Source organism: Sus scrofa, chromosome 13 (genome assembly GCF_054392235.1).
Source record: "Sus scrofa isolate SSC_HxYL_T2T_F1_AM1 chromosome 13, Sscrofa_HxYL_maternal_Yorkshire_Landrace_v2.0, whole genome shotgun sequence".
Taxonomy (NCBI): domain Eukaryota; kingdom Metazoa; phylum Chordata; class Mammalia; order Artiodactyla; family Suidae; genus Sus; species Sus scrofa.
The window spans coordinates 119,350,267-119,362,420 of NC_139395.1; the positions used below are offsets into that span (position 1 = coordinate 119,350,267).

The window sequence follows — 12,154 nt, forward strand, 5'->3', positions numbered from 1 at the left end:
CAATAAACACTGGGGAAATCTGAGCTTGAGATGGGTGCAGCGCTAGAAATAAAGGTCATGATGCATTCTGGAGTCAATTATACTTAGAGATTAAAGAACTGAGTAAATTTGCAGGGTTCAGTGTTCATACCAAAAAACATAAAGAGAAAATTTAGTGAGCCTGAAAGAAAAGATAAAGTGTTTATAATAATAGGAAACATTTAATTTAAGATCTTGAGAGTGGGAAGGTTCTGATGTCCATGATGATGAGAATATGATGTGAGGCTTGAAAAGCATAAAGAGATGTTAAGGAAAAAAGTTACTGGGTTAGATGATGGATTGTCAGTAGGAAATGGAATTGAAATGACGATAGGGAACATGGCAAAAGAAGAAAAATGATACAGGTGTTCATTTTGTTTTAGCTGAAGAAGTCACATTTCTGAGGGATTCTACTGTTTAATAGATGGGAAGTTTACAAAACCACTTATAGGATTACAAACAGCCTGACTTGAATTTGAAGGCTCAGGAAAAGGCTGAGTTTTCAAAGTTGCAAGTACACACATTTACAGAGTCCAAAAGGGTTAAATAGAATGAAACGGATAGGATGAATATGAAGAAGTTCTTGTTTTGTAGCTTGGGAATCCACCTTTTCTGTCCCCATCCCCTTTAGCAATATGTCTCCAAATTGATACTGAAAGACAATGGGAAGATGAGATTTGTTTTTTTAAAATTGTTTTACATTCCATATTCTCTTGTTCTAAAAATGTCTACATATAAAATCAGGCCAACATGTACATATTTATTAAGGCTATATCCTTACATTTAGAATATAAAATATTTATATGAATGTATCTTTATTTAATAATCTATTATCTTTACCTAATCATCTCTTCTACATTCTGTTCCCCATTTTCCATTGTGTAATGCTGATCATGACATACCAATTCATGCTTTTTCTCTACTTTATAGGGTTTTCCCACCCTACCTCTCTTCCATCCTAAATGCTGAAATTATAGATGCCATTTATGAAAGCTATTTTCGACATTTTTTTTCCTAAATTTTTTTTGGCTGTGCCTATGGCATGCAGAAGTTCCCAGGCCACAGCAGTGACAACAAAACACCAGATCCTTAACCCACGAGGCCACCAGGAAAGTTCTAAATTTTTTAATTAAATGTGTGATTTCTCTCCTGATTTTTTCTAGCATTTGTCAGTATTTTTCTTTTTTTTTTTTTCACTAATCATGGGCTATCCCAAGAGATTTGGTATAGTTGCCTATGCTATAGAGTAGGACCTTATTGTGTACTCATTCTAAATGTAATAGTTTGCTTCTATTAACCCCAGACTATCCTACCAGTATTTTTTATATTCAATATATCTTTCCTTTCTTATACTTATTATATCCTGATTTTTGTATACTTTTCTTCCTTAGCTACAAAATGGTAAACTTATTATCATTATATTCCCTGAAGTGCTTAGCCTGAAGTTTTATAGATAATAAACTCCATATTTGTTTGAAGATTTGCTATTATAGTCACTTTAGTTTTTCATTTGATCCTGTCTCCTTTTAATTTATTCAACTATATCATCTTTCAGATTATACTGTACATACTGAATATATCAATATACTCTCATTCATTTTCTTTATATATTTCCATACTTTCGGGAATAAAGTTTTGAATACACTAAAGATAGTCTTTATTCTTGATAATATTTATGTTAATGCACTGGTGAATTTACCTTTAAATGTTTTTACTGCCTATGATGATATTTGATTAAAAAAATTACAGTAACAGTGGGGGTAATTGTAGTTAGTCTCATAGAATCTGGACTACCACTCTTAAATGATTTCAAAGACCTGTATGTCAACTGCAAGAAATAGAAATATTTTTTAAAAATCACAAAAATATAAAATTTGTTCAGAGTGTTTTATAAAGGAGAATGGGTTCTTATTTTAAATATCATAAATGATTATAATCCAATTATATGATTAAATTTTTGAAATATCTAAGATATCAATTATAGTTCAAGGGAAATAGTGATTCTGCAGTAGTTACGGGAAGATACTGCAACAAAGAAACTTTATTTAAAAAATTATTTATAAAAAATGTTAATAGTAATTTATATCATTGTAATGTAATCTTGACAAAGTTTCTTGTTGTAAATACGAAGATAAATGAAAAGATATGTTAATATGAATTTGAGATTATTAAAGCAAAACAAACCCAAACTTTTGATATTTTATCATGATGCCATCTATGTCAAAATTCAATATTGAACAGTCTACTTACAAGAAACTAGACTGATTTTTATTTAAGTAATTTTTTTCCACATGGGTATATGTAACTACCCTGGGGGTACAATAGCAAAATGTGGGTGAAATAATATCAGAATAATACCTCTTGCTTAAACTTGTTAACAAAATATCAAACTCTAAATATGAGATTGATATTATTACCAATATCCATTTTTGTCAAAATGCTTTTTCTGCATCTATTGAGATGATCATGTGGTTTTTAACTTTTCTTTTGTTAATGTGGTATATGACATTGACTGATTTGCATATGTTCATATAAGAAAAACTAAGGATACACAGGTTCAGGTCTCCAGGAAGCAGACTTTAGGTGAAATTTAGGATGTAAGATATTAGGAATGGTCCTTAAAATTGATATTGTGAAAGGTAGGAGAAAGAAGCAGAATCAGGGAAAGGTCTAGATTTGATGAAGTCTGGACAAACTCACTGGACCTTACAGGGAGCTCTGGAGCTTGACATTGACCTGTCAGAATTGTCCCAGGTTTTACTGAAATTAAAATGGTCCCACCTTGATAGCCCTGCCTCCAACAGTTAATGGATGTGGCCTCCAGGAAGAGTGTGACTTAGGGCTGCTCCCCAAACAATCCCTTAAGGAATGACAGCTGCAGGCTTTCTGCCAACAGCACTTCCAGTAGCTGAGACAAGCCCATCCTTGACAATGCATCTGGGTAGAACATCTCTATGTCTATGACATGGTTGCTTGATGAAAATCACATAGTTACAGGAAGAGCCTAGATTCAAACTAAGCATTTATATCCACAGTCTGTGTTCTTTTTTTTTTTTTTTTTAATTTTATTGGGGTAGAGTTGACTTAGAATATTGTATGACAGATGGCCAACAAACACATGAAAAAATGCTCAACATCGCTGATTATAAGAGAAATGCAAATCAAAACTACCATGAGATATCACCTCACACCAGTCAGAATGACCATCATTAATAAATCCACAAATAACAAGTGCTGGAGGGGCTGTGGAGAAAAGGGAACCCTCCTGTACTGTTGGTGGGAATGTAAACTGGTACAGCCACTATGGAGGACAGTTTGGAGATACCTTAGAAATCTATACATAGAACTTCCATATGACCCTGCAATCCCACTCTTGGGCATCTATCTGGACAAAACTCTACTCAAAAGAGACACGTGCACCCGCATGTTCATTGCAGCACTATTCACAATAGCCAGGACGTGGAAACAACCCAAATGTCCATCGGCAGATGATTGGATTAGGAAGAAGTTGTATATATACACAATGGAATACTACTCAGCCATAAAAAGGAATGACATAATGCCATTTGCGGCAACATGGATGGAAGTAGAGAATCTCATCCTGAGTGAAATGAGCCAGAAAGACAAAGACAAATACCATATGATGTCACTTATAACTGGAATCTAATATCCAGCACAAATGACCATCTCCTCAGAAAAGAAAATCATGGACTTGGAGAAGAGACTTGTGGCTGCCTGATGGGAGGGGATGGGAGGGGGAGGGATCAGGAGTTTGGGCTTATCAGACACAACTAGAATAGATTTACAAGGAGATCCTGCTGAATAGCATTGAGAACTTTGTCTAGATACTCATGTTGCAACAGAAGAAAGGGTGGGGGAAAAACTGTAATTGTAATGTATACATGTAAGGATAACCTGACCCCCTTGCTGTACAGTGGGAAAATGAAAAAGAAAAAAAAAAAAGAAAAAAAAAAGAATATTATATGAGTTACCAGTGTTCAGCAAAGTGAATCAGATATTGTTGTGAGTTATGTCAGAGAGTGTTCTGCTTATGTTTTCCTCTAGGAATTTTATAGTATCTGTCTTTACCTTTAGGTCCTTAAGTCATTTTGAGTTTATTTTTGTGTATGGTATTAGAAGATGTTCTGATTTCATTCTTTTACATGTAGCTTTCCTGTATCACCACTGAGTGAAGAGACTATCTTCCCTTCATTGTATCTTGCCTTCCTTGTCATTGATAAATTGACTTTAGATGCTTGGGTTTGTTTCTAGGATTTCTATCCTCTTTAACTGATGTATATTTCTATTTTTGTGCCAGTACCATACTGTTTTGATGACTATACCTTGCAGTTTAGTCTGAAGTCAGGGAGCCTGGTTATTCCAGTTCAACTTTTCTTTATCAAGATTGCTTTGGCTATTTAGGGCCTTTTGTAAATTTTAAAGTATTTTGTTCTAATTCTGTGAAGAATGTCGTTGGTTGACATTGGTAATGTCATTGGTAATTGGATGACATTCAATCTGTAGAGTGTCTTGGGTAGTATAGGCCTTTTGACAATATTGATTCTTCTAAACCAAGAGCATAGTATTTTTTTCCATCTGTTTGATTTCTTTCATCACAGTCTTATAGTTATTGAATAGAGGTCTTTTGCTTTCTTAGGTAGGTTAATTTTCAGGTGCTTTATTATTTTTGATGTGATAGTAAATGGGACTATTTACTTAATTTTTCTTCCTGACCTTTCATTATAGTATATGGAAATACAAGAGCTTTTTGTATATTAATTTTGTATCCTGAAACTTTACCAAATTCATTGATAAGCTCTAACAGTTTTTTAGGATTTCCTTAGTATTCTATAATGTCATCTGCAAACTGACAGTTTTACTTCTTTTCAAATTTGAATTCCTTTTTTATTTATTTTAATTTTCTGATTGGCATGGCTAGGACTTCCAAAGCTATGTTGAACAACGTGGTGAAAGTGGACATCCTTATCTTGTTCCTGATCTTAGGAGAAATGCTTTAAGCTTTTCACCTTTGAGAGTGATGTTAGCTCTGGATTTGTCATATATGGCTTTTGTTATGTTGAAGTAGATTCACTCTGTGCACACTTTCTGGAGAATTTTTATCAAAAATGACTGTTGAATCTTATCAAAAGCTTTTTCTTCATCTATTGAAATGATCATATGCTTTTTACTCTTCAGTTTGTGAATGAGGTGTATTGCACTGATTGATTTGCACATATTGAAGAATCTTTGCATCCATAGGATAAATCCAATTTGGTGATAGTGTATGATCCTTTTAATATATAGTTGATATGATTTTCTAATAATTTTGTTGAGGATTTTTGCATCAATCTTCATCAGTGATATTGGCCTGTAATTTTCTTTTTTTTCTTTTCTTTTTTTTTTTTTTTTGTGTGTGTGTGGTATCTTTGGTTCTGGTATCAGGTTAATGGTGGCCTCATAGAATGAATTTGAGGGTATTCCTTCCTCTGCAGTTTTTTTGGAAGCATTTCATAAGAATAGGTGTTAACTAGTCTCTGAATAGTTGATAGAATTCACCTGTGAAGCAACCCAGTTCTGGAATTTTGTCTTTTGGAATTTTTAAATCACAGTTTCAGTTTCAATATTTGTGATTGGTCTATTCATATTTTTTACTTTTTTCTGGTTCAGTCTTGGAAGGTTGTATATTTATAAATATTTGTCCATTACTTCCAGGATATCCATTTTATTAGCATATAGTTACTTATAGTAGTCTCTTATAATCCTTTGTATTTCTGTGGTGTCAGTTATAACTTTTTTTCATTTATTTTATTGTTTTGAGCCCTCTCTTTTTTTTTTTTTTTTCTTGATAAGTCTGGCTAAAGGTTTATCAGTTTTATTGATCTCTATTATTTTCTTCATTACTATTTCATTTATTCTGCTCTATATTTATGATTTCTTTCCTTTTTAGTAACCTTGCGCTTTGTTTGTTCTTCTTTTTCTAGTTGCTTTAGGTGTAAAGTTAGGTTATTGAGATTTTTTTCTTTCTTGAAGTAGGCTTGTTGTTTATTGGAGATTTTTATTGTTGGTTGAGATAAGATTATACATCTATAAACTTCCCTTTTAGAACTGATTTTGTTGCTTCCCATAGGTTTTAGATCATTGTGTTTTCATTTGTCCCTATGTATTTTGATTTTCTCTTTAATTACTACAGTGATTATTGTGTGTTTAGTAGCATATTTTTTACTTCCAGATGTTTGTGTTTTTTGCTTTTTTTTTTTTTAGTTGATTTCTAGTCTCATAGCATTGTGGTAAGAAAAAGAACATTTCTAGAACATTTCTTTTGGATGAAATGTTCTATAAATATCAAATAAGTCTTTGTGGTCTAATGTATCATTTAAGCCCTGTGTTTTCTTATTGTTTTCTGTCTGGATGATCTGTTCATTGATATAAGTGGGATGATGAAATTCCCCACTATTATTGTGTTACTCTTCATTTCTCCTTTTATGGCTGTTAGAAATTGCCTTATTTGGTTTGCTTTTTTCTTTTTTATGTGTGTATCTATTGCAGTTTTTTTTTGGTTTGTGGTTCCCATTAGATTTTTGATATAGCAGTCTGTATATGTACAAAATTGTTTAGGTTGCTGATCTCTTAATTTCAAATGCATTTTCAATATTCTGCATTTGTACTTTCCTCAGGATTGCTAGTTTTGATATCATATTTGTCAATAGGTGATTTCCTACTTTTATTTTATGTTTGCCTTTACCACTGAACTTTCCCATTTGTAATTTTCTTGTTTCTAGTTATGGCCTTTTCTTTTTCACTTAGAGAAGTTTCTTTAATAGTTGCTATAAAGCTGGTTTGGTGGTACTGAATTCTCTTAGCTTTTGCTTATCTGAAAAGCTTTTGATTTCTCCATTAAATCTGAATGAGAGCCTCCTGGGTAGAGTATTCTTAATTGCAGTTTCTTCTCCTTCATCACTCTAAATATATCTTGCCACTCCCTTCTGTTTTGCAGAGTTTCTGCTGAAAAGTCAGCTGATGTTTTTATGGGGGTTCCCTTGTGTGTTATCTGTTGCTTTTCCTTTGTTACTTTTTTAATATTTTTTCTTTGTATTTAATTTTGTCAGTTTGATTTGTATATGTCCCTCCATTGTTCCTCCTTGGGTTTATCCTTGTGTGGGACTCTCTGTGCTTCTTCAACTTGAGTGAGTGTTTCCTTTACCGTATTAGTGAAGTTTCCTAAATCCTGTGTTCTTAACCACTGTACCATAAAGCTCTTGTCTCCCTTTCCTCTGCAGGTCCACCCACTAAGCCAAAAGCCTTTACCCTCAGCAAGCCTTAGCACTGTGGAAAGATAATGATCCTCAGATCCATGCAATCACTTTATTGAGCTTCTAGTACTTTGAATTTAAGAGAACTTGCAACTATATAGTCTACCTATTGTATGTACATACATATCTGTGTTTATATGTTATATATATTATATATATTTATATATCAAGCATTTATTAAGAAACAAGTTATTTTACCGACAATTTTAAAACTCTAGTTTGTGAGTAGAATGAATAGTACAATGGTCTTAATTCACAGAATATTTTCATTTCATTTGTTCTATAAATTGATCATAGCCCTTTTGTTTCTAGGAATTTAGAGTAAGTCATATTACAGATTTTATAGTTACCTACCTGTATTCTCAAAACCATTCCCTCTCTCTGGCACTCACCAGCATCTTCAGACCATACATTTTGACTTTCTACCTCAAGTTAGTTTTCTTTCCCAATCTTTTAACACTATAGTAGATGAGAATTATTGTTTTTTTTTCTGAATTTTTGGTAGTGTGCCTCAAAAATCTGTCTTTCCCACAGGACTCACAGGTATTCATGTAAATAAAATTTGGGTTGGTCATGGTGCCCCAGCAGTCTTGGACTTGCCCGGAATTTGATGTGTTCTATTCTTAGGAATCCACTCTGGGACCATAAATACTTGGATGTGAAGAAATAAATTTGCCAGAACATTACATTAAGTATAAGACAAATATTTCTACAGTGGTAACAATTGGTTACCTGGAATTTTCTTTTTTAATTTTAGAAGGTTGAAAATGGTTGAAAATACAGGTGATACCAGGAGAAACTGGCTTTGCTCTCTCTCACTGATACTTTCCTTCACGTTGGTTATCTGTCATAGGTGGAGTCCAGCCATTCACCTATCAACTCAGAACCCAGATGTGTCAACCACCCTAGAGGTAGTCTCTCTTTCATGACTGTCATTCTGCTTTGGCTAATACAACACTACTTTCCAACTTGCTTCTCCTTTCTCTTCCCTACTATGTAAATTGGAAAACATAAACCCCCATTACTTCCAGTATTTTTATCAGTACAGGTAGATAAGTTAAACAGTCTTGGCCAATGTTGACTAAGGAATTTCTGGAAAAGCTTTCTCTTCCTTGATAAAATAGCCAGATATTAGAAACACAGATCTTTCCCTTCATTCTTTCCCTGAATGCTGACTTGATGCCTTGAGCTGAGGTACCATTTTGTGACCATGAGAAGCTTAAATTAATCTCATAGATTCAGGTCCTGGAATTTTAAGCAATGAAACCAACACAGCAGCTAGCTATTTTTACTCCTTTGTTTCAAGAGAAAAAATTAACCCCTATGAGGTAGCCACTGTTGGTCTGATGTCCTGCTACCTTTGGATGGAAACATACTTGTTACAAACAAAGGCATATAAATTAAAAAGGGCAGTTTTTAAATTTATGATGAGAAACTTAACTATCAATCCTATCAGAATACTTATTTCAGCATATTGAGTTGTATTCTTGTAGATGGAAAACCAAATTATAAACTGCTTTATTAGTATGGATTCTAAACAAATGGGTCTCATTAGAAGAAAAGAATGTCCAGTGACAATAGATTCAGATAATTTAATCTCTGTTATCAGCATAGTAGGAATACCTTTGCCTATAAAATGAAACACTCCCATTCCTTGGGATAGCAATATGTTTACTCTGAACTGTGCTAGGTTGAACCCTGAACGTTTTGTTCACTGTAACTCTCTTTTTCTAACCTGATTTCAGCACTTACCAACTGTGTAGCCTTGGGCAGATTCTTTTTCTTCTGTGCCTCAGTTTTAATATGATAATAATCATGTTTGTTTTGTATTGTTTGAGGATTAAGTGAAAGATATCCTAAAGAGATTAGAATGCTGTTTGAAATGTAGTAAGCGCTCAGTGACTTTAGATTTATCTCATGTCTAGCTACTTCTCCTTAAAAACATGTTTTCTCTGTATATTTTAATGTATTCAATCAAGACAGAATTAGGTCTTTTGACCTCAGATCACTTATGCTTCTTTAAGATGGTTTGCATACCATTGCTCTGATTAACTATTCATTGATATGATTAGAAATCTAGTATTTAGAGAGGAGTGCTTTTCTTCACAACTACCTGTTTAAACTATTGAAAAGAATGTATGCACTTTTGAGAAAAAATTTAAAAATTACTACTGCATATATATATGCATACAGATATATTTCCTCATGAATTTTAGTGTCATCTAATATAAACTGTATGCCATGAAGTCAGGAGGCAGTGGCTTATACTCAGTGTAATTTAGAAGTACTTCTGAGTGGCAAAGAAACTGTCAAAGCTCACTATTCTCAGCCTGTTGCAAACACTCCCTGCCCAGCATTCTTTCTCTGCTGTCCAGTGCTGCTCAGGTATTCCGAGATTACCCTCTGTCAAATCATGAGATTTCTGAGTGCTTTTAAAATTCTCCCAAAAAACTTTTAAGTGAAATAATGAGTCTAGTTAAAAGTTTTGAGAGGCCTCCGTGTGAAAACTCCCATGAAAAGATGTCACAAATTGCACCAAAATGGTTTTCAGCCTCATTGTAAAAAACTAACATTACCCATCTCAGGTTTCAAATTAATGTTAGCTCATTTGGAACAATAGGTGACAATCTGCCAAGATTAAATACAGAACTAAATGGCAATCTAATTGAATAACACAAAGTTTTCATATTTTAAAATCTAAAATTTTAATTGAAGACAGAATAATGTAGAAAATAACTGATGACTAATACTGTCTGAGTTTCTTTTGGCTATTGAAGGTGATGTTATTTTGTTTAGTTGTGAAATTTATAGTCGCCTTTTCCCATAAGCAGTCTATTCCTCTTCATATTAACATTGAGTGAAAAGAATGACACAATTTATTTTTATGCAAAACATCAGATTTTTAAAAATAATGTTTAAAGATTTAAGAGAGTAAGTCCTAAGAGTTCTCATCATAAGGAAAAAATGAATTTTTATTTTGTTCCTATATGATGTGATGGATGCTTACAAAGCTTATAATGGTAATTAATTCATTATAAGTCAAACCTTTATGCTATATACCTTCAGCTTATTCAGTGCTGTATATCAATTACATCTCAATAAAAGTGAGAGAATAAACGAACAATTAGAACAAAAACTTTAAATTTATGAAAATTACTTCCAGATAAACCAATCACCCCACTGAAAGATAGGGTCATTTTATGATTGTAGAGAGAATGTTTCAGTAGAACAAAAGCATTTCTGAAAAATCCATTGTTTTAATCCTAAGGGTCAGGATCCTGTTGAATTCATACCTGAAGACTGAGTTCATCAGTTGTCTTGGTGAAAGATACTGAGCATGTATAAAATGGTGATGATGGCAGTGTTTGCAGAAACAATAAAATAGCTACCACTATCTTAGCACTTTTTGTGATCCAGAAAATACACAAATTAACATGTTGTCATTTTAACCAACAATTGAAGTAATTTTTTTTAATTTTACTTTTTTATTTTCTTTATTTTTTATTTTTTTATTTTTTTTGTCTTTTTGCCTTTTCTTGAGCCACTCCCACGGCATATGGAGGTTCCCAGGCTAGGGGTCGAATCGGAGCTGTAGCCACTGGCCTACACCAGAGCCACAGCAAAGTGGGATCCGAGCCACGTCTGCGACCCACACCACAGCTCATGGCAACGCCAGATCCTTAACCCACTGAGCAAGGCCAGGGATCCAACCTGCAACCTCATGGTTCCTAGTCGGATTCGCTAACCACTGCGCCACAACGGGAACTCCTGAAGTAATTTTTTGATCTAATACTTTCTAGATAAAATTGAAGCTGAGTCTAGTTACTGAGTGTGATTTAGTCAGTAAACTAATTTAAATTCAGATCTTTTGGAGTCTAAAATTTGTGCTTTTAATCAATAACTATACATATATATATATACATATATATACACACACATATACATACACATATACAATATGAACGAACAATTAAATGCATGATACAGGTCTTTACAATTTTACTTTTTCGCATAATTATAGGAATTGCAGTTAAAATTTTAACTAGAGATACTGGTTCCTTTAGTTAATTTCATATTATTAAAACCTGAATGTATTTTAAAGATATATTTTCTTTCTATTTGCATTCAAGTTTCTCAGAACCATCTTAAGATTAAGTAGTGCAACATGCTTTCAGATATCTATTTATCCTCTTCAACTTTGAGAAATAACTTTTATAACCCCCATTTTATTGGATTATAAATGCTTTTCAGAAGTTAATTATATGTTTAAGTGAAAACTCCACCATAACTTCCTGTAGTAGAAATGATAGAGATGTTAGTTTTTAGGAGTCTGACCTTAAGGAGAATTTGGTAAGATAAGGACAGCTTTTCAAGTTACCACAGACATGTAATACTAAAGGTTTTACTACTGCAAATTATGTATCTATGTTTCTTCAGCCTCTGATAGCAGTCCATTGCCATCCGTTTGCTGAACCAATTACCACAAATTATAAATTTTTCACTATGGCCACACTTCATTTCCAAAGCAATTTATGTATTATTCAGGATAGGTTAGAGTATGCTGAAGAACTAAATAAAACCCCAAGTACCAATGACTTAATATTTTGAATATTTACTTCTCACTGAGGCATCATCTGATTCATACCAGGTGTCTTGCTGGGTGTCTCCTCTAACATTGACTCATGGTTTAAGCTGTTTCATTGTTTAATCATGCTCTTGGAAGAACACAGCCTGCAAGGTTATCATGACAGAAGATGGAGGCAGAAGGTTCGATTGGGTGTTTTAAATTGCTAGAGCAGTGAGTTTCTTACATCTCTCCTGTGTGC

General features: G+C 33.3%; 1 long non-coding RNA gene across 18 annotated transcripts in view; it reads left to right on the top strand.

Annotated features, from left to right (window-relative positions):
* The window catches only part of LOC102166202 (uncharacterized), a 418,378-nt gene that overhangs the window by 119,741 nt on the left and 286,483 nt on the right, over nucleotides 1-12,154 (top strand). The gene's annotated exons all lie outside the window — the stretch shown is intronic.